This window comes from Grus americana, chromosome 4 (assembly GCF_028858705.1).
Source record: "Grus americana isolate bGruAme1 chromosome 4, bGruAme1.mat, whole genome shotgun sequence".
In the NCBI taxonomy this organism is placed as follows: Eukaryota; Metazoa; Chordata; class Aves; order Gruiformes; family Gruidae; genus Grus; species Grus americana.
Genome location: NC_072855.1, coordinates 13,167,637 through 13,190,256, shown reverse-complemented (window position 1 = coordinate 13,190,256; position 22,620 = coordinate 13,167,637).

Here is a 22,620-nt window from a genome sequence, read left to right as displayed (position 1 = left end):
GGTGCTATTTCCATCTTCTGACAAGAGTCAAGTCCTACTGCATGTGCAAACGTGCTGTGCAGGTAGAGGTGCTGCAACTCCCTGCGCAGTCACACAACGTTTTTGCGCAGGGCTTCAGCTCCAGCTGGAGGCCATGGGAGATCACCCTGCACAGCAAATGTAGGAACAAGGGCTCTGTAGCTGCAGAGCATTGCTTTAACGGCAGGAACATGTCTCTCTTCCTGCTGAAGCCTGGTACAATGAGCTAACTGGCCACAGTCACGTACCCAGAGAGGACAAAGAACTTACTTGGTTTTGCTGTGTTTAGTGAGTCTGAAGTTAAGCCACAGGTTCAACCCATTCATAATCATGTATAAGTACACAAATGTTTAACTGTATTCATCTTTTCCAAGCAGAATTTTCATCTTTTGGGGCCTATTAGGATATTTCAGCTTGTTTTAAGTATTACAGCTGTCCTTTCATCTAGCCTCCTTTTGTTCCTCAGTTTGGCTGTACCAACTAAATGGACTAAACACCACTTAAAACTTTAATCCTAATACCAAGGGTGCAGTATCCCCAGTGCACTTGAATGCACGTGACTGCCGGCTGCTTCAGGAAAGGCTCTGCTCTTCTCTGCCCCAGCAGAGAGGTTGAGTTGGATCCAGGGGCCGGGCTTCCCTTGGTGATGGTCACTTTGTCCCCACCGGAGGTGCCCGACCCCAGGTTAAACCTCTGAGTCCCACACCCGTCTCATGCTGTGCGTGGCTAGTGTACACACCGGCACCATGTCTGGCATCATGGCCAGCATGGTCCCTCATCCAAAAAGCATTAGAGCCACCACTGCTTTGAGGGGAAGCTGCCACTGGTGCATCTGCAATATCAGCACTGCGAGGGATGCTGTTAGCCTGTGGGCACAGTTAAATCAGAGAGAGACCATACTTAAAATGCAGCCAAAAACTAGTGAGCATTGCCCACATCCGTGCCTTCTCCCTGGCTTCTTGCTGAGAACAGATTCCCAGCTTAGCATGGACATACAACAAAAAACTGATGATCAGTTATTCCTCATTCTCTAACAGCCTTCATAAACTAGTATCTGTGCGTGCAAGAGATCACTCGAGAAAGAGGAAGTATGCATACATGTGTCTGCCTGCGTGTGTGAGCACGTCTGTCCCCTGCCGAAAGGGACAGCGGGGGTTTGTCCCCATTCCAGCGCTGCTACAGACTGAGCTCTTGCAACCGACCATTTTGAGCAGGGCTCTGCCTTCTGTCCTCAAATCCTTGTGGCATGACAGCGTGGCACAAAATCATGCTGAACAACACGCAGAGGGTTGCTGAGTTCCTGGATGCCCAGAGATAAATTGCATCACATCTTACACTTGCAGAAGTAACATTACTTGCTTTATTGGCAACAGCAATATATCTCAGCACTACCTGAGCAAGAAAACTACTAATTATGAAAATATGCAATCCCAATCCAGGGATCCCAAATTAGCCTTTTTCTCCTAGACAACTCCATAATATTTCAGTTGTTTGAGACACCTTTACAGCTCTAATCCCATATGTCCTTGCCCAATGACTGCTGTGCAGCTCTTCACCTGCAAGGGCTGGCAGAATCCAGTATCACACACCTCATTATTTTGTCAAGGCTATGAGCTAAGCACTCTCCTTATTGCAAAGGAAGTTGATTATAAATTACTGAGGTAAATTTCATATATTGCATATCTAGCTAACTAGAGGTACAATCCATCCTCAGGTGAGGAAATTTAGGTGATACCTGTCACTAATTGATTGGTGTATCCTAATTTTTTTGGAATGTATTTTTCCTTTTCCAAGTTTATCATTAGCATCTAAAAGATCTCTGCGTTGCTTCATAATGTCCATCCTCACTGAAATTATTTTTTTTACCACTGTGTGGCACTAAAGGCAGCCTTTTTATTACCCACTGAGCCCAAAATTCCATCTATCATTATTGAGACAGAATGTAAAGAATTTATGCTAAGATTAAAAAATATTCAGAATTGTTCTTAACATCATGGCAGCTTTATTTCTAAACAAACACTGTATGTCCCATCAAGAGCATTTCACTGACGGTGGTGGAAGCAGCGGGAGCCGAGAGCCACCCAGAGGCTCCATCTCTTGGGCTTTCAGTAGGGTTTAGCTGCACCATCCCAGTCTCACCCTTGTGAAAGTTTCCCCTTGTTTGTAAATTGCAAATCCCCTGTGCAATTTGTTGTAGTATCCTTCTACATCCCATTGAGATGGCTTTTAAAACACATCTCTTAAAAAGAATGTTGGTGAAAAGCTCCTGTCTTGTCAGCCAAGAGATTCACTTTATTACTCCATTTTATCTATCGGATTTTTAGAACCACGCTGTTCAGCAGTGAGCACTGCAATGTACCCCACATTTCACTCTTATTTCCTAACCTTCCTGCCCCTGGTGTCCGATATCCACATAATTTCATTCACTCTCTAGTGCCATTTTGCCCATTTTCCTGATTTTGTGCAGGTTTTACCTGTGCTTGTAGGGCATTTGAAGACTTGATTTACTTATTTGCAGCATGGAGCTACTTTTTAACCAATCCACCTCCTAAAATGTGAAGAAAAAAAAAAAAGCGATGAGTTACCCCGGAGCTACCCCTCTCACTACCAGCTCAAGCATGCTACGAAATGAGTGGGATATTATTTTTCTCCTTGTTCCTGCAGGCCCTGATCCTGCAAACTCTTGCACTTGTGTTTAACCCTCGTCAGGCCCCCTGGTCCCACCGGTACCTGCGGTACCTCTGAGCTGGAGCGCTCAGAGACCACACTCACGCTGCTTCGCTAATGAGGGAGCTGTGCATGTGCAGAGCTGCAGAAAGAGGGGGAAGAAAAGGGGTTTGGGTTTTTTTTTTTTCTTTTTCCCTGCAGAGCTTTCAAAAGCTGTAAGTCAGTGATGAATATTCATTTCAGTGTAGTACTGAAAACTCAACCGATGACACCTCAGAGAGAAAATGATCCAGGAATAAAAGAAATTAACATATAGCTCCCACCTTACCACAGAACAAAAGTGACTTTTCAGAATATATTCTTTAACCTAAAAGCATTTGAGCAGAATCACTTTAATATATTTCAATCCATTAATTTTCTTCCCCAGTATTATTAATGTGGGACAACACTATGAACCTGTAGTTTACCCAGAATATACTGTGTATTTCCTTCCCCGGGTAAACTTTTGTCATTCAAGGTTCAAGCTACAGAGATGCTAGACCTGGTTTTGTACCTATCATTTAATCTCAGCTTTTAGGCCTAGGTGTATTACGTACTATGAGATAGTATAGGCAGCTGTAAGAGAAAGGAAAAGACAACATAAAGAGCAGCTCAGCAAATAAGAGCTAACAGTTGTAGACAGCACGTGTTTGACTTAGTTCAGTTAACAGAAAATAAAAGACATGGGAAAAGATATTACCAGCAAATGATCATATGGGAAATCACCATCTGTGTTGAGTTTCAAAATAGGCAAGGCTTAAAAACAGAGGTCAGAAAGTCAGCTAAGCAGCAAACCAGACAATAGATATTTTTGTTATCTCATACAGAAGAAATAAAAATTTATATTAAGAGTAGATACCTTCCATAGATTAAGATACTCCAGTATCTATAGTTGCCATTTCAAAATTTGGTGGGGTACTGTCAAGCTCTTCAGTTTTTAAAATGACATATTGAAATCTTATTTCTGAATGTATATACAGGAGAAAATAGGCATAATATTACCTAACCGTGAAGTCACTTGTTATCACTTACATTGTGGTTTTACCTGGGAAGGTTCCTCATTATTTTATTTTCAAGTTCACTGGGGCTCACAGAAGAAAATAATTCACCCAGTCAAGGATAGTGTTTATCTCCTCAGTAAACCCATTTTAGGGCTGGAAACCGGACATTTCTCTCCCCAAGCACCCCATGCTAGCAACGTGCACCTTCAACGCTTGACCCGCAGTGCCAAGATCAAGTTCTTTACAAAACACATTTTAGCCGCTGGTTTTCCTTATAAAAGGTGGGTAGAGGAGGAGGAGGAGGAAATGCTACCTATCTTTTATGCAACAGTCTCACTGTGGAACGCTCCTGTAGGAGCTTGGAAACTGTGTTCAAACCTGCCCTTGGCTGAAACCCACACGCGCCAGCTGAGTGCACTAAACGGCAGGAGCCAGGGTAGCAGGAGGCCCAGGGAACCTGCCGCCTGCGGCCTCCATCACGTCAGAGACCCGTGAGGCTGAGGAGGCCTGAAAAAGGGTGCGTCAGAAGTAGCACATCTCTGTAGCCTGGTAGATGGTGTATACAGCCGGCAGCGCAGGTGTCTGTGTCCCAGATATGCCCACGTAAGGGCAGATTTTGTATTTTAGTCAATAACTATTTAATACAAAATACACACCTGGCATAACTGAAAAGATACTCTTTGCCAGGCGAGTTCCCAAGCCATCGAATGGTAGAGCTATGGGCACTGCTCCGGTCCTCTCTCTTGGACCATGTTCTCTGCAACAGGCTGAAAAGGTCTCAGCAGAGGAGGAGGAGAGGGAGCATCTCCTCCTCCTCCTCACCCTCATCCTCTTCCCTGAGGGAGCATCTCCTCCTCCTGCCCTGTAAAACGGTGTAAAACAGCGGGTGATGCTCAGCCCACCACCCGAGTGAAAGCCCTGCTGGCATGTCTCCCCCAGCCTAACCACTCAGCAGTGCTCAGCGAAGCTCTTAAATGAAAAAAAAAAAAAAAAAGCTGACTCCTGCTCAGATATGTAGAAGGAAGGATCAAGATCTGTATTTTGCTAAAGAGAGCTCACGGCTGCAGCACAGGTGAGGTTCGGAGCTGGCCCGGTGTCCTCTGGACACCACCTGCACCCTGTGTGTGTGCAGCTCCCCAACAGATGGGCTTGTGCTTTTGGGTCCCTGTCTGAGATACCTTTCCCACGAGCCGGGAGCAGAGCTTTGGGGCTGAACACAGGTTTCTGCAGTCTGCTCAGATCCACCCACCTGGAAATTAGTCATTCCAGCAGCTAATTGACTACGCTTTTGTACAGCTTTTTCAGGCCATTTTCTTCCCCAGACTCATTCCTTTCTTTTTCCTTCCTAGTCAATAATTTTTTTTACTCCCATACCAACCTGCAAACCTCTGGGTCACAGCTCCATTTTGGAAGCTGCTCATTGTCTGAAGGGAGAGAAAACTTCATTTTTTAAGGGCACAGCTCTGCTACTCTCCAGCAGGTGATCAATAGGTGCATACACCATATTTTGCCGCAGGACTAGGCACCAGAATATTCTATAAATAGGTTTGATTTTGCCTAGTAAACCTTTCCATTATATCCAAATAAATGTACTGATTTTTTTTTTCCTTGTGACTTTATAGCTTTCTATTTAGATGCATTTGCCAATAACATTTTCTTTTGTTTTATGACAGGCAGAAGTAGGTCTCTAAAGTATTAGGTAGCTATTGACTGTTGCATTCAGAAAGGACAAAAGGGTTTCTGAAAAAGAATGGATGAGAAAGCTGAGCAGAGACGTGCCACGAAAGCCAGGATCTTCCTCTCCAGGATGTAAGTACAAGTACAGAGAGACTGAAGCAACCTGCAGGTCACTGCCACAGTTTTAGCCTTGCTACATAAAAGGGTTTAAATCTGATGAATGCTTGAAATCCCAAGATTGTGGGTTTGCTTTGGAAGCAATTTGATGTTCAAATATTTATTTTCCCTTAGCGCCATAAAATTCTTGTTATAGTGATTATAGCTCCCTTCTTTCTCCCCATTTCCAAGCCCTACTCTGTAATTTAAGTCTGTGACACTTTGACCAAGTAGTTTCAGATGAAGATGTTCCAGAAGCCACCAATACATCACAAAAGTCAATTTTGTGTTTCTGAATTAATTTCCTCACCTGTGCTGACCTCAGCTAGTTCAGTCTCCCCAAACTCTCTGTGAGATTTCCTATCTCTCAGTGTCAAGTTAATAGGTTTAAAAGGCTGAGCAGTAAAACCTGCAGAACAGGTAAAAGGTCAAAGACCCCATACCCTCTGCTGCTCTTTTTGCAGGTACTAAGAGGGCTGTCTGAAATTAATATTTCATCTCCAATGACAAAAACAACTTCTTCCTCCCCACCACTGACTTCCCAAATTAAACAGGTGAGAGAAAGAGAAAGCCCAGAGCTGCAGCTGTAGGGGAGCTAGAAAGGCTCTAAAGTAAATAAATCCCCAGTAATTCAGGAATAATGCTAGGTTTGTCTCTGAGGGCTCTGTAGTTGGAGTCAAAGACGTGTGCCTTGCCCGGGGCTCAGCCTGGGGCTGGGAGAAAGGGAAAGCCCAGAGCTGCAGTTTTAGGGTGCTGGAAAGCATCTTCCAGAGCTAACTCGGGGCTGCTGCTTGATTTTGCTACTGCAGAATACGTGGTCTGAACATGGAGCTGGGTGCCCGGCCACGTGCCACCTTACACTCCAAAAAGCCACGCACTCCTTAGGCTGGTATTGTTGCCAGCCATCATCTCGGAGGCAGGAGGATTTTTGTCTGGTTTTGGCAGGGATAAGTGCAATTCCTGCAAACCCAGCCACTGCCCTACCGGTCTTTCGATAGGAAGACTCCGTCTGCTTTCTCGTATCACGAGGCAGCAGCAGATCCTCGCTGACATCTCGCCCTTGCTAACAGGCTCTGCAGGCACATCGCCTCATCTCCGCGAGCTGGACAGGCAGGGAAGATTACAAAGGGCAGGCTAAAGCCACAGCAGCGCAGCGGGGTGAGGCGGACCTGCAGGAAAGGACGCTTTCCCCCCCAGCTGAATTTGAACCGTATCCTTGCTTTTCCCTGCTTTCCACGTTTTCCCCATTCTTTTCCTTCCCGTTTTCTTCCTGCCCAAATATGAAGGAGCCTTTCAGCGGAAAGCCGCTCTGTGGTTTATTTTGTAAATAACAAACCGAAGCATTTCTCTCCTGCTAAGTCCCCCAAAAATCAAGCAAAAGAACTGTCCTCTTCTTGACAGAGCAGGCTGCTATTTTGGCTCGCAGCTCAGCCAGCACAACACACTCCTTTCTAGCGAGTCTCACGCTGCTGCATGGCAGCTCAGTCTTTCAGCCCGCAGAGAATGAGCACATTAGGAGCTGAATATAAGCAATGTTTGCTTCCAATTTGCTCAGGCTATGCCCAATTACTTTATTAATGGGCTGGTTTGCAGCAGGGTTCAGATAAAACAAAGCTGTGCTTTAGGTTTGGTTTTGCAGTCCTCCCAGTTTTACAGCAATAAAAACGAAGCAATGTTAACTTTCTTTCTGTGGGATATTGTCTACAGAAGCACGAGCTAAAGACCTCTCTATGGGCAGCCTGTCCTCTGCAGAGCTCAGTGCTAATGAAAGCAGAAGCACGAATAATTTTATTTTCCTGATACCTTTGATTAGGAAAGGATGGTTCTTCAAGAGACAGTTCAAGAGCTTTAAATATCAGTTTAATAATTCTTTTGGGATAACGAATGTAGTGCTTCCCTCCACCAAGAAAGTCCAGGGTCCATTTGGGTCTCCTCTTGCAATCCTGCTTTTGGATTAAGTTCTCCTCCAGGGGAGTGTTTTTAGGAAGGCTTTTTAGAGAGATCCAGGGGACCTCTGGGCCAGTTGCCTGGGGTATGAAGAACGCGGTTGCCGACAGCAGCGTACTGATAACTGTGCAAGGCTGCTATCCCCTGAACGGGAAGGGGAGACAAGTATCACACCCACCACCCACCTCACAGACGAGGCCTTGAGAGTCTGGACAAGATGATAGGAAGAAGAGGTAGCTTTACATAGGTTCCTACTATTGTAAAGCGTAATTTTGGCCACTTTAATGCTTTGCCTCTCAGAGATGAAAACATCCACACGTGTGCTTGGAAACGCTTTCTGTAGAAGGAGTCAGTGCAGGCAGAGCCATCTCATACAGAGCAGTACAAGGCATGCTGGAAGGCTGCTGTCTTGCAAGATGATGTCCGGACCCTGCTATGAACTGGCCCCATGCCTGGACTGAGACTCAGCAGTGCTGCACGCTGTCCCATCCACAGACTTCTCTGTAACTCGAGGAGGTCATCTTTAAACCAAAGGTTTTAGCGGTGGCTACCAGCTGCTGGGCTCTGTAACTGGTGGTGTGACCTCTGCCTTTTTTTAAATCTATCTGTTCTTTGAAAGAATCATCTTCAAATAAATATAAATTGATTATTAGTATATTTACTGTTCTGTGGAGCCTATTACTTTATTTCTTTTACCTTTTTTTTAAAAGACTTGGGCTTCATATAGCATTGTAAAAATAAACCAGAAAATTGTTTTTTGTACTCTCTAGGGAGAGCTAGTAAGTCTAGGTGCTTTGCAATAAATACCTACCTCCCCTTGAATTTTTTTTTTAATCTTTGAAAATGTACATAATACTGGAACACAGCTAGAAAAGAATATAAGAAGAACGTACAGACCTGGTAAGTGTCACACTTTATAACCACAGAATCTCTTCAAATGGCATGAAATGTTAGCTATACTTGGGGGCCAGAAGCGGTGGCCCTCCTCCTGCCCCGCTACAGGAATGTTGATAGATGTTCTTCAAACAAGACATGGACCTTGGCAGAAAGATGGGGGGATTAAGATTCTTGCTTGGAAAAGCCCTCAAAGGGATTTGAAAAAAGTACTGGGTCCCCAATTCCAGTTGATAGCAAAGAGTACTAAGTTTCACAATTGGTCAACAATATGGGGTGATAGAAGACAATTCATGATAATACACAATAGAGCAGCCTTAGGTGCTTTGTTATAGGATATCACTTGTTCTCTATTTACATCGTGCCTTTGTTTCAAAGTACAAGTGAAGGATAACAGCAGTGAAACGGAAAGCAATACTTGATAATGAAAGCAAACAAGCCATCAGCTCTGGATCTCAAGTGAGAACAATAGATTGGGCTTACAGAGGAAATAAAAGATCAAGAGAGTGGGAGAAGCAGCTTAAAAGAAAGAAAATAGATTCCTATGGATATATTTAGAGCAGAAATTTCGAATGATAAGGAAGTACTTTTTTGCTGCATCAGCTTGGGGTAAGATGCAGAGACAATGTCTACTTCTCTTTTAGACCCTTTCTCATGTCCTCCTTTGCTGGTGATGGCGCCTCAGTCTGCAACAGCCCATTGCAACGGATGCTGCAAGTTTTAAATCATCTGCAGGGTATGTCTACTTTGCACTGATGTGCCTGACCTTCTGAGAAGCATTGCAGTACCTAGCAAAATCATTTTAGCTTTGGTTTTGTCCCTCAAATATCTGAATCGCCCATGCCCTTTGCCTCCCTCCTTCCCCAAAGAGATTCTGCCTCCCTCGATCTGTTCTTTTCCTCTGTAAGCCTTGTCATCATCTACCCTCTGCCAGGAGAACTGGTGCCTCTTTTCTCGCCTCCATGCTCTCCAATGTGCCATCTAGGGCTTATCTGGCTCTGCCCCAGGAATAACCTGCAGGGCTAAGAATCACTGCAGCACCCAGGAAGACAGCAGAAGATTATGGGGAAAAAAAAAAAAAAAAAAAAAAAAAAAAGGACTCTTCCAGAGAGCACGGGGAATGAGATGGGGGTGGGGAGGATCGCCTTTCAGGGCATTAAACCGAGCAGTTACACTTTCTGCGCAGGAAGGGTCAAACCCCTTCATTGTTATCCAAATAAAACCAAATGTATTGATTTCCATAGGCCATAGGTGAAGAATTGCTACGCACAACCAGCAGCTGAAGGACTGAAGGTGGTGGCCTCGCTGTCCTGCACAGTTCTAGCCTGACGCGCTGCACAGGAGCAGACTCTGTCTTCCCAGTCCACCCTGGAAAATCCTGAAAGCAAACTCTTTGGGACATACGGAGTAAGATGGAGCCTTGAAATAAGTGAGAGATTCTGCAAAAGACAGGCAATGCTAGCGGCACATCTCTGGCTTTGGCCTTCTAAAAGCCCAGGAATTAAAATTATATAATAGCTGTGCCAACAGGTTTTGACTCCACTTAAAAACCAAAACCCTCCAACAAAGTCTTGAGCCTTCGTTTTCTCTCCGGACTGGCTTCTGCAAGATCAAGGACTATCTACTCCAACAGGCTGGCCACTGACCTACATAGAGCAGCAAAGCTCAGTGCAGTAAAGGGCAAAGCTGAACTTCCTTTTCAGAAATAATCTAAGTTTAGAAACAATTCAAATGCTGGTGTAGGCGTGTGACTCCAGAAGCTGCAGAGCCTAAAGCCAGTGGTTTAATCTGTACCTGGCTCTTGGCAGACCATGTGCTGCTGCTGATTTTGCATCTAAAAAATCTCTGTTTAAGATGTTACTAGTTCTGAATGGCAGAGGCATAGATGGAGGCACAAAGAAACCACATTTCTTAATATATAACAGTTTCTAAACACAGTATTTTGTATTAATTTAAAGAGGTCTGCTCTAATTTATGCATACTGCCCACTCCAAAGGAGGTTCAAATTCCTGACCTAGGCCTCCAGGCAGTATGGCAAGATAAGTAAAAAACATTAATAATACCTCTCATTATATGTCGCTACTTGCTTACACGTCTTTTAACAGTTTTCAGGGCTGAGATTTTCCAAACTGCTCAGTGTTGGTCTAACTCCGACCTTGTTGCTTCCAGTGATTGAGGCATTCATTCAAAATAGATTCCAATATGAATATATAATTTGTGACATAGAAGTAACTTTTTTTCTACTCTTACGGAGTAAATCGCATTAACTCAGTCTTCTGCCAGCCCTGAAATAATTTATCCTGGTAGATCCTATATTTATATTGCTGTTGTTCAAAGTGGTTGATGTTTGATGACCCAAGCACATAGTCAATCTTATAATTTTTAATTTGTATCAGGAGATTTTACAAGTGCAACTTATGTCATATCTAAGCAAAAAAACCCTCACATGTGAGAAATTACTGGCCATCCATTTTGTGATCGAACGCATACAGCAAGATTAGTGATCATCTGTAGCTCAGCTGTTATTTTTACTGGGTTATCAAAGCCCGGGGGAGGATTTTGTAAAGCTATTTAGCCTGAAGGAAGGGATTAAAGAGGTTTCTCCCCATGAAACATCTGTTGCAAATGTACTTTCTAATATTTGGAGCAGAATGTTAAAATTAATCAGAAAGGGGAAGCAGCCGTACGCTCTGCTCAGCCATCCCACAGGCCAACCCACTGTTTCTTTCCCAGCCCAAACCAGAAGGTCCCCCACCACTATAGAACAGAGGAGCTCTTTGGGTGCTGTGCCCTCAACACCTTGATGGGATACTTCAACTTCTTCCTCAAGCTCTCTTCCCTTTTGTCAATTAATGAGAAACTAGGAGCTGAAGTGACTGTTAGAGCCAGCAAGGCCGAGCATCCATGATCTCCTTCTCTTCTTGCCCTAATTCCCAGACTCTACGCTCATGCTTTTGTGGGACAGGCACTTGTGCAGGCTTTTTTTTTTTTTTTTCCCCAAACAGGTACCTGCTGGAATAGCGCATAATCATGCCTACTTTGAGCAATAGCTGATTATTTTCCCAGTTGGAGCCCATTATCTACAATCTTCCTAGTTGTGTGATTAAAAAAAATCTTTGCTCGCTAAAAAAAAAATTAAAAAAAATTAAACAAACTTGGGTACTAGCAGTTCTGATACTGATATGGCCCAAGAGCTGGTTTCTGTACCTTTCTTCTCCTCACAGGGCTCTCTCAAGCCTGTTTATCCCAGCCCCAGGATAAAGCTTGTCCTCTAGGAGCAAGGATAACTTTTCTTCTCCAGTAGCAGACAGGACTAGGTTGTTCTATGCTTTTACTGCTTATAGTATTGCTTTCTATAATATGTGGGGGGAAGGGAGATACCCAGTAATAAGCAAGCACATTCACTGCAGAGCAATATATACTGTGAAAACTTAAATGCTAAAAGAAGTTGGATAAAACTAAATTTTCAGTTTATTCTCCTGGTTCATGCATAGGAGATTTTCAGAGAAATTGAAGAGACCAGACTTGAAGTTCCTCATTCTTAGTGGGGTTTTTTTATTATTGAGTTTAAGAAAACAGTCTGATTTTTTTTTTTCAAAGCAAAAGGAGAAGTAATTTAATTCTTCCCCTCTATATAAGAGGGGGAAGAATTATATACTCATACTTATAGATGCTGGTCTTAATAAACTGAACCTTCAGGATGGTGGGGGAACGGCTTACCGGTAGCATCACAGCAGTATCCTAATCAGAGCCAAAAGTGACACTGATCACACTGCATTTCTGTCCTCAGTTCATCCAGACAAGTGACAGACCCCTTAAAAACACATCATCGTTGTTGCTGCTGATGATATTCTGTCAAACACAAGACGAGCAGTAGCACGACTGTGGTGGCTGCTGCATCTTAGCAGGACATACCTGTCCTTGTCACTCCACACTCCCAGCTCAGAGGAAAGGGACTGAAGTGTCTCATTCCCCTGGGCCAAGTTCACCTGCTCCAGGTGAGCTGCTGCCAGCAGACATGAGTGCAGAAGCAGTGGTGAGGCGATGATGCACCTACTATGCATGCGCTAAGAAACAACGAAGCAAGGATACTAAGGTGAAGAACTCCTGAAGCTGGATCCTCGCGCAGCTCCCAGGAGGGCCCAGGACCTACACCCTGTAGTCATCCAGGAATGGAAGAGGTTTCTTCTTGCAGAGCCAGGTTGTGGTAACAGAAAGTAGAACAGAAATTTTTAAAAGATTGTTTCAGGCTGATATATAGAAGAGTTAGAGATAGAATTTCTAGTTCTGAGTACGAGGACAAGGTCATAAATAAGAAGGCAGACAGTAAAACTACAGCAAATGCCTGCGCATACCGCAATAAATCACAACTCAAAGATTAACTGGTACGGGTGTACCAGCCAAGCTTTTCTACTATGGCACGGGCTTTAAAAAGTCCTTAAGCATTTCACCTGGTTGAGGTTGTACCAGAAATCCTGGTGAATACATCCTGAGACCTGAGAGCAGATACGGTGACCAAATGGCCAGGATTTCTTTCCAAGGCAATGAGGAAGGGGCGACCAGACTTTCCCCAGCACTGCTATGCACAGGCTGTGCCGTGGCAATTTGGGAGTCCACCTTCAGTGTCTTTTCAGACTTTTTGGTTAACAAAATAGTGAAACGTGAGCTCTTGTCTACTAAAAATTGGAGTAAATCCAGAGTAATGTCATGGGGGTCATAAAACAGTCTGTAAATAACCACTGAAAACCCAGGCTATATTAAAACTGGTGATCTGTGATTAAAAAAAGCTATCACTCCCCTCAGTGTCTGTGCCCACATCCAGGTGACATGCTGTCCCCTCCACGGGGATGGCTGGGATGCAGCAGTTGCCAAGTCAACTGCTGCTGTAATAAAATATTTTCCCTCGGAATCAGAAAGTATTAAAAACATACTGACAAAATGCACCCTGCATTTTTCTCATGTAATAAATCTGCGTTTATATTTAAAGACCATACTTCTTCCCCTGGCAGGACATAACTGTGGGATATTTCTTCCCTCAGAAGACACTGTACCAGCCCGATTTCTGGAGGGCCTGTGAAGGGGCAACGCAGAAGTGCAAAAGAGGAGCTTTGTGCAGGTTGCTGCTGGTGGAGGCACAGGAGATGTTCAAGGGACACCCACGGGCTTTGCTGAAGACACTACAAGAAGCCAGCCATTACACAGCTGGCAGACTCAGCTGGCTAATGCAGGACAGAGGTCTGCCAAAGCCCTCCCTGCCCTGGGAAAGGACTGTCCCTCGGTCACATTAAACATTTCCTGCATTCCCCATAGTGCACGGGCTCCCGCTCCAACACGTTTCTGAGCACGGCCCAAGGCAGGTGAAAGCATTTACTCACGCTCTAAGATCCCTACCGAATCTGTACAGGCTGTTGTGACCTGTCCTTAAAACCCTTTTGACTCAAGCTATTCAGATAATATCTTCTGTTGAGGGGTGGGAGTATGAGAAGGAAGCGAAGGCAATTTCCAGGTGCACTCTGCCTTTGGGGCTGCTGCCTGGCTTTAGAGGACATGGAGCTGTTCCCTGAAAGGGGTAACCAGAAATAACTGCAGCCTTACATGACATCTGCAGCCAAGTCTCAAACACCGATGACAAATATCTTGCCTTGAATATAATCTCGGCTATTCTATTTAATAAAGGCATCTATTAACTAATGCTCTGCCGGCGGTTATACAGCACTCCCAAACACAGCAGAATCAGAACTCGTGGTGCAAATGGTAGCTGCCTCTTTTTCCTGTATTTTTTGCAAAATAACTCTGGGTAGGCATACAGAGAAGCAAAGCCTCTGAAACACATTTAATTAGATAAGCTGAATCTGCAACGTAGAATTTGGAAACTGTTCAGGTTCGGGATGGATAATTCAGTAATCTGGCTGGGTGATAGTGGACTCTGCTGATTTACGTGTGAATCAACTGCTGCTCTTCTGGGTTTCCCTTTCCCTCCAGCCCAATAATTCATTTGAGCACCCATTCTCCCATCTAAAGTTCCTGGGGTTTTCCACATTGCCATCCCTCTCCCCCAAAACACACACGCACGCTTGCTTTTTCAGGACCGGTTTTGCAAGGGTTGAGAAACGGAGGTGCGCGGATTAGCGAGACCATCGCTCTCGATGGGTAATGGGGCCACGGAGGAGATGACTTCCCAGGTCCCCAGTCCTGTGTGATTTCTGCTGTATCTTCCTAACCAAGAAGCTCCCTCTTCAAGGGAGGGAAGAGGGCTCTGTATATCTCCTGCTGTGGCCCTTGCTGATATTTATTTCCCTGGAAGCAGGCTGTAGAAATAAAAAAAAAAATCAAAGGGACAAGACTACGACTTACACAAGAGCTGAGAAGCTTCTTAAAGCAGCCCCAGGGTCATCGCAGTCATTGAGATATTCTGAATTAGAAGCACTGTATGTGTGTCAAAGGGTACTCTGATGAAGAAACACACATTATCCTTCATACTGGCAAAGTAGTATCTCGGACAAGCTTGCACAATATTATAATTTAGAACTGAAGGTGTCTGTGGCCCTTGCCCAGGTAACTGCACCCACACTGTAGACTGCTCACAGGTTGAGGCTAATTCACTAGAATCCCGGTCACCATCTTTTAATATTGTCTGAAAAGTGCAGGAAGCGTGTCGCATCCCCTGCACGCTCCTATCTGGGGGCCAGAGACAAAACCCAAGCCGGTCCATTGGGCTGAGGGCAGCAGGGACGGGGCAGGGCTCCCAGCCAGCACAGTGCTGGCTTCTGCTGCTGGAGGGACGGGGAGATCGGGAGCTGGGGGGCAATGTCTTCGGTGGAGGACAGAAAGCAAAGAGTCTTCAGTTCTTGAAGGCGCACAGCAGATTGAAAAGAGGAGTCACTGCCTGGCATTTTCTCTTGCAACAGCAAACAGCTGGCCAGCTGCTGTGGAAGGAAACTCATCAGTTTGCTTACAGTGTCACCTGGAGCTCTAAAATAATTTTTATGTAGCTAGAAAATATTTGGGCTTAACTGACACTGGTAGTGCTGCAACGCCAGGGAAAAAGATGATGAGGGAGGGGGAGACAGGGCTGAAAATGCTGGAGACGTGCTGTGTTTGCACAGCAGGCTGCCGGTCCCCGAGCTGCTGTCATCACTCCCGCCTGCCTCGCGGAGCAGGTACTCGATGTATGCGTGCAGAATACGGCTGAGTAACACATCTGTGCTCCAGAGGACGCTTCAGCTTCATCAGCCTGTGAGCAAGAATCAAGGCATGTCTTACAAATAAATAATTTTTGAATGACAGAACATGTGAAGGGTGATTTCAGAGGGCTTTGTGTGCTGGGTTGGGCTATTACGCGTGTAATAAGGTGCAGGCAGTGACTGAAGCTTTTCCTGCAGCTCTCTCCTCCCTCGTGTGAGTTCCCTGATACTCACTCACACGTCTGCTTTCACAGTGTAATCTGGCTTTCTGCAAGGAGTGCTCATTTCTCTCTGTCCTCCCATCTAAGTTTTGCAAAGCTGCGAAAGCAGACTGTCTCTGAGACATCTAACACTCAATTCCTTTTGGTTGAAAAGTTTGAGTTTCCATTTTGGGAAAGCAGTTGTGGTGTAGCTCCATTGCAGAAGGACTATTTAAAAGCCTGATGTCTGATGTCTCTTGAATTAATCATACTTAAAAAAAGTTTACTTAGTATGTCAGAGAAAAACAAAGTGCAAGTAAGTCATGCATATGCAATATAAATTACCCATTCAATTCTAAAACCATTCAACTCTCATGAAATTCCTTTGGTGGTACCTGCACCTATTAGCTGAGAAAGTTCTGCCTAAATCTAGTCTCTTCAAATCAGAACTGAGCCCATTTTTTTGGGACAGAGCAGGGAAGAGAACCTGTGCTTTATTGTTTTTAATAACAGAACGAGAGTTTTCTTTTTCCAGGATTCTCCAGTGAGTATTTTTCACAACCAATATCTTTTCTTCTTTCAAGGTAAATATATTGCTCTCTTGCTGCTTGAAATATGAAGCCAAGGAATCTATATTAATCTCATCATTTTAAGCTGAAAAAACCACCTGTACTCCAAGAAGCTAACAAGAATAGATAGCTGACCAGCATCAAGGTTTCCACTGTGGTTTAACTCTTGCTGTGTGCCTGCTGTCCAGACAATTCTTTTAATACAAAGGCCAGAGTGAAAGTGTTGGGTTTATACTGTTTACGTGCACTTCAGCTGAAGCGAATTGAGCCGTGGACACATACTGCCTCCATTCCTTCTAGCAAACCTCTCACTATTGTCTTACCAACACTCACCAGCATCTTTTCTGCAGAATAGTCACTACCATTGCTCCTTCTGCACGCAATGTGCACGTGCATGCAACCCAAAAGAAGAAACACCCCAAAGCAAGAACCTGATGAAGCAGTAAGCAAACCCAAATGGCATAAAACCAGGTACTGTAGGAATATGGTGAGATTGGAATACTTAATTTACAGTTAACAACCCAATTTTCCATGAGAGCAAGAGGTCATGCTAGAGCCACACTAACAACTTTTATTGTTTCTAACAAGTCTATTGTCACCTGAATTGTACGTCAGAGGATCATCTGGGTCATGGATGCAACCTAGATTTAAAGGTCAGCCTACAAGCAACCCAACAACCATCCCAGTGAAATTCGAGATACACGGACTTCAGAGGAGTGAACAACTTAATATCCCAAAATAACACAAATTCTATCCTGTGCCATGAATAAAAGGATATTAAGAAGTTCAAAAGTTCTCTATTAAGAAGTACAAAGTTGCCTTAGTCCAAGGATCCCCAAATTAATATGTGTTAATAATCGCTGGATGGTTACTGTGTGCTTCCACAACAGGATAAAACGATGTTGCAAAGTTTCCAACACTGTTTACTGATGCATTAGGATGTGGTTTAGAAGGAATAATTTATTTTTAAAAGTATGCAATGGAGAGGCAGAGCTGCAGGGCAAGGTCACAGTCAGCCCCCCGCTGTGTGACACTTTCTTTGGGTACCCTACCAGGATAGCCTTAAGATTACCACCTTTTCTCCCAGCTTAAAGATGGACTGACGGACTGTCAGATTAGTCCTACCCCGAGCAGATTTGCCTTTCCCTTTTATCATCTCCCAGCTTTCGCTGCCTTCTGCCCTTCTCCATCTGATTAGATGAATTATCAAAGCATATTTTTGTGTTGAGCAGAATACCCCATCCCAGTGCAGCATGGATGGATGTTCAAAAGAACCTAATCTTGGTTTTGATTAGGCTTTTGATGAACAGAGAAGACGAAGCCTCCTACTCCCTGCAATGAATCCACCAGACATTCCTGGTGGTTTACTGACGAGCATTCACTGCTCTGAAAGGCCTCCAAAATTTTGCTTTTTAAACCCAGGCTCCATCGCTATCACCTCTCTGTCTTCAGTCCCTCCCCTGCACCTCCCTGCTGCCTCCTCGCCCTGAGCCTCTCCCTGACGTCTGCCACCGCTGCCTTGCCCCACATCTCTCATGCTCCTGCCTGGATCTCCTGCAGTCAGGGCTGGAGCCAAGCCAAGCAGCCTTGGTGGAGTTTATCAGCTCAGGATCTGCCAGCAATAGATCTTGGCCCTCGCCGGGACCGGCGTACCTTGCCACCGAGGCGTGCCTCTGCTGTTAGAGGCAACGTGGGCATCGAGGAGCCCCAACGTCACCCAAAGCCCACAGGAACCTGCGGTGCCATTCCTTCCAGCCATGCCATGCCGCCTCAGGAGCCTCTGCGCAAATTACTACGTCTACATATCACAGTGATCTGCCCGTCAAAAATAGTAGCTTCGGTCTTGAAGTCGGTATGAGGATGATGCTGCACCCAGACTAATGAGCACACTCACTCTCAGCAGGACCAATTAGCCAGGGTAGGCTGGTGGGTTAATTCAGTTCCAGAGTCGGCTTGTTTTCTAGTTGTGACCTTGTTTGCCTCTACTTTAGGTATCTTTGCGTGCTGTCACACTGCACCTCAAGACCTGGCAGCATCCACGCCACTTCTGAAACGCCGCTTAGTCTTTTAGTTCATACAAGCCTTGTCACACTGAGCGGAGCTGTACATAAATATGTTTGAAATATCTACGCACCAGCACACTTCTATACATAAATATGTTTGAAATATCTAGGCACCAGCACACTTCTATACATAAATATGTTTGAAATATCTAGGCACCAGCACACTTCTCAGGTGGTTTCAGGAATCCAGCCCACACAGCCATTTAATGCCAACCTGAGAGTGGCTGATTGCTGCTTCATGCAAAACCTGGACTGACGCATTGATTGATGTATCATCTATCACAAAAGTAAATCAAATTGAAGCATAAAATACAAGAATCAAATCAAAATATTAGTGATCACCATACCACTAGTTCACATGATGAGGGCACAGCTAGAATGGGCACCTAGAAGACTGCAAATCCACCAGAAAATACAAGTTCAGTGACAAGCCCTAAGAACTGCTTACATTTATTTGAAGAATAAAATCCTGTCAGTCTCCCTCGTTTGCTCTTGAGGGAGGAAACAAAAGATGTACATAAAGTCTTCAAGAAAACAGTTTAAATGAGGTGACCATCTTCAGATTTACTTTCAAAATAAATTCCCTTACACTGGGTTCACAGTCACAAGGCACAAGGCAGTGGTAGCAAAAAATTTAGTAGGCTTTTACCATAAAGACACAATCTTAGCCAAAAAAGAGTTAAAATTTTAAAAAGTCAGGAGAAAATTGCTCATTATACCTGCAATAATCTGAATTACTGTACCATATCTGTATTTTAGTATTGCCTAGTCATCAAGGTTGAAGTATCTTATTATTGCCATACTTCTCCAAGAAGCAACTGTATTACTAAAGACATTATGAAAAAAATGGAATTTTCCTTATTAGTAGGAGCAATGTAGCAAGACCAAAAAAAAAAAAAAAAAAAAAAAGGGGGTTTATTCAGTGTCTTTGAGGGACAGATAGAACCAGATTTCTGAAAAATTGTCTCTTTCATCTCTCAGAAAATTGAGCCTGTAATTATATTCTAGATCTTGGTAGAGACTTAGTATTCATCTCATTGTTATGCACTTCTTCTTTATATGTATGTTAATGTGCAATTTTTTTGTTTTCATAATTTTTATTAATAGATTATTCATTTTGAGCAGCAGTAAAGGAATCTTGAAAATTTTTCATCTTTTTTCCCACACAGTTTTGCAAATCCGGTCACAGCTTCGCATAGATGTGAGTTTGTAACCCAGTATTTTCAGTCCCCCTATTTACAGAAACAATTCTGGGTTAGTGCGAAGTAACCACAGAAAGCTGCGACAGCCTTCGTACTCGAGCAAAACTGTAAGGAGAGATTGAAAACGAGCCGCTGTTAAGAATAACTCCGTCAAATAGCAAATACAGATGTCATGGTTGCGTGGGGCGGGTTTTGTGGGAGGCTTTGGGAAGGCGGGGGGAAGGCAGGGTGGGGAGGTGCGATTAGCCGGGGCCCCCGGCACGGACGGGGTTATCGCCGGCGGGGACTCCTGCCAGGTCACGGGGTAATATTTCTCTGAAGCGGACAATCTGCAGGAGTTTAGTCATAATAAAACGGGATAAAGCGTGTTTTTGTAAACACGGAAAGGAGGCAGGCTCACGCTGCGAAAACAGCTGCGAAAACTGTCGGCGTTTCGGAGTCTTTCTCAGCTTCAACTTTTAAGATATTTAATTCTTCATAGAATATTTAAACCATTTAAACCATGACCATGAGTAGAAATTTAAGGTCGGGGCAGGGGGGGGAAGTATTTTCAAGGGAATGTAGTGTTTGGGATTTTGCTTTTGCAAAATCCGGTAAAAATTGAGAGAATTGAGGGAAAAAAAGGAAGTAAACTTTTTTATCAGACATATTTTCCCACAGAACAATCAGTGAAGCAGAGACGCTTGTTTCAATTTGTGCAAATCTCCAGTTTAGGGAAGTACGTGAATATCACAGGGGGAGTTTCAAAATTAAATGTCCTGACCTCTCAGACCCAGATTCCGCACAGAGAAACCAAAAGGAAAACCTCGGGCACGGCTGGCACTTCCAAGATTACATCAACAACTGCGTTGCTTCACTCACCGTATACTCACTGTAGGGTGGCTATTTTTACCTGCAGCTGTAACGCCGCAGCATCATGATAACTCCCTACGAAAGTGCGCGGGGCTTCGCCGCATAGTTTCACCTGTGCTTGGGCTGATGGTTCAGCCTGCGCCCCACCAGCTGCCTCGGCCGGGCTCTGGGTAGCAATGTGGCACAGTCACTTGCAAAGCTCTGTTTCATACTATGTCAATGCCTTCTTTTTTTTACTTCTAAAAGGGTTTCCATTTTTAATGCCTTAATTCCTGCTCAAATTTTAGAGATTTGTCAAAATTAAAAAAATGCACAAGGGCACCTAAATGTTTAATCCAGCTCCGTGTCTACTACTAGATGACTTAGACGTCACTCATAGACTCTTGCACAGACCAGAAAGCTCGTGCTCGCAGATCCCTTGCAGGACTAGGACCATCCTTCATGAGTTAAGAACAGCTCTCCGTGCTCAGCCGTGTTTGGCTTTGGCATGTTGCATATGATGGGGCCGGCTGTACTAGTAGGGGTCTGGACGCCTAATCAGCTATCTCTGGTGTCCTCCCCCGTCCCCCAGCAGAACACATTTTTCCAGAGCCACTGATATTCCTGCAGCACAGACCTGATATATGGCTAGCGCCTTCAGGAGCTACTGCAATGCACCTACTGAATTTCATAGTAATAGTTACAGTAGCTCAAACTGGTAACATTTACAGAGGCTCTTTCTGTAAATGACTTGTATTTACAGAAATAAATTCCATTAATACTTCCTATTTTCAAACATTCAAATCTGTGAATATGAATGCTCCTGCATTTGTATAAAAATATCCTCAAGATGCTCATACTAAAACATTATTGAAACATCCACAAATATATATATATAGACATGAGGCAAACACAGTATGAGAATTAAAGAAATGAAATACACTAAATATACTCTATCAGAGAAATATACGAAATAAATAGCTGCTTTTAAATTGCCTATTCAGCCCATATAACAGCCCAACAACTATATTGCTCAGGCGGATGGTCCCCTCAGCTACTTTCAGTTGAAGTACACAAAGTTGAACTCAGCAATTAGATAAAAAAGTTGAGCTACTTTCTAATTTCCACATGTTCCAGAACATTAAGCAATTAGCAGGAGCACTTTGTGGATTAGCTTTTGCAAGCCCTGCTGGAAGGGCCTCGTGTCCCGAGCCTTGCTGGAACTGCACGCCGATGAGCTAATACACAGGTTAAACCTGCACAGCCCCGCGCCACGCGCTGCAAAACGCTTTGCGTGTGGTAGTAGGGTCTCTTCTATTAACTCCAAACGGTTTTAACATCTATAAGTTATTTGTCTGATAGAGGGCAATAAAGAAAGGCGAAAAGGGCTTTCCCTCTGAGCCGCAGCGTGGAGCTCTGCAGCAGCGCGCAGTAGCCCCGGGTGGTTTTTATGCCCAGGATTAACAGGGATTGGGAGCGATGCAGAAGCAGCATGCTGAATCAAGGGTCGGAAATCGCTTTGCGGGGCAATTTCTCTGGTAAGATTCAAAAACAATGATGATTTCCAAGTACGAACAAACACCCTAATGCCCTATATTCAGAATTTGTTTATTTAATCTCAATTTTTGTACAGTAAACGGTGCAGCTCAGAGCTTGTTTGGATGAGCTGACAACGTTGCGTTTCATGGCACAGAGGTTTGGCTGCAAGTGACAAAACTATCACAACATTCAGGAGAAGTGAATGCAAATAAGTTTGCTAAACTTTGACAGCAAATGAGAGAAAAAAGAGAACTTGTTTTCAATCACAGACATTGTGTCATGCTCTTTTTCCCTTATTAGGGAAGGCGATGAAGCATTTCTGTTTATGCTGAACTTATTCCTGGTAGTTGTGGATACAATTAGTTTCAAATATGTATTCTTTTTAAAAACCTTTATCTCCCAACTACGTCTTGAACTTTGATGAAAAAAAAGATTTTCTGGGATCCGTTCTCGGTCAGATGGATTTCTACCTCTGGGTTTATTTTTTCCCTCATGTTCATTTTGGCCTTATGAAGGATTCAGTATTAAGGAAAGCAAAACATTTGTTTTGTTGCAAAGTCCTCTCCTTGTAAAAGCAGCATGCCTCTTTTTTTCCTCATCCTTGATTCTCTGTCCCTTTGGTCCATTTCCTCT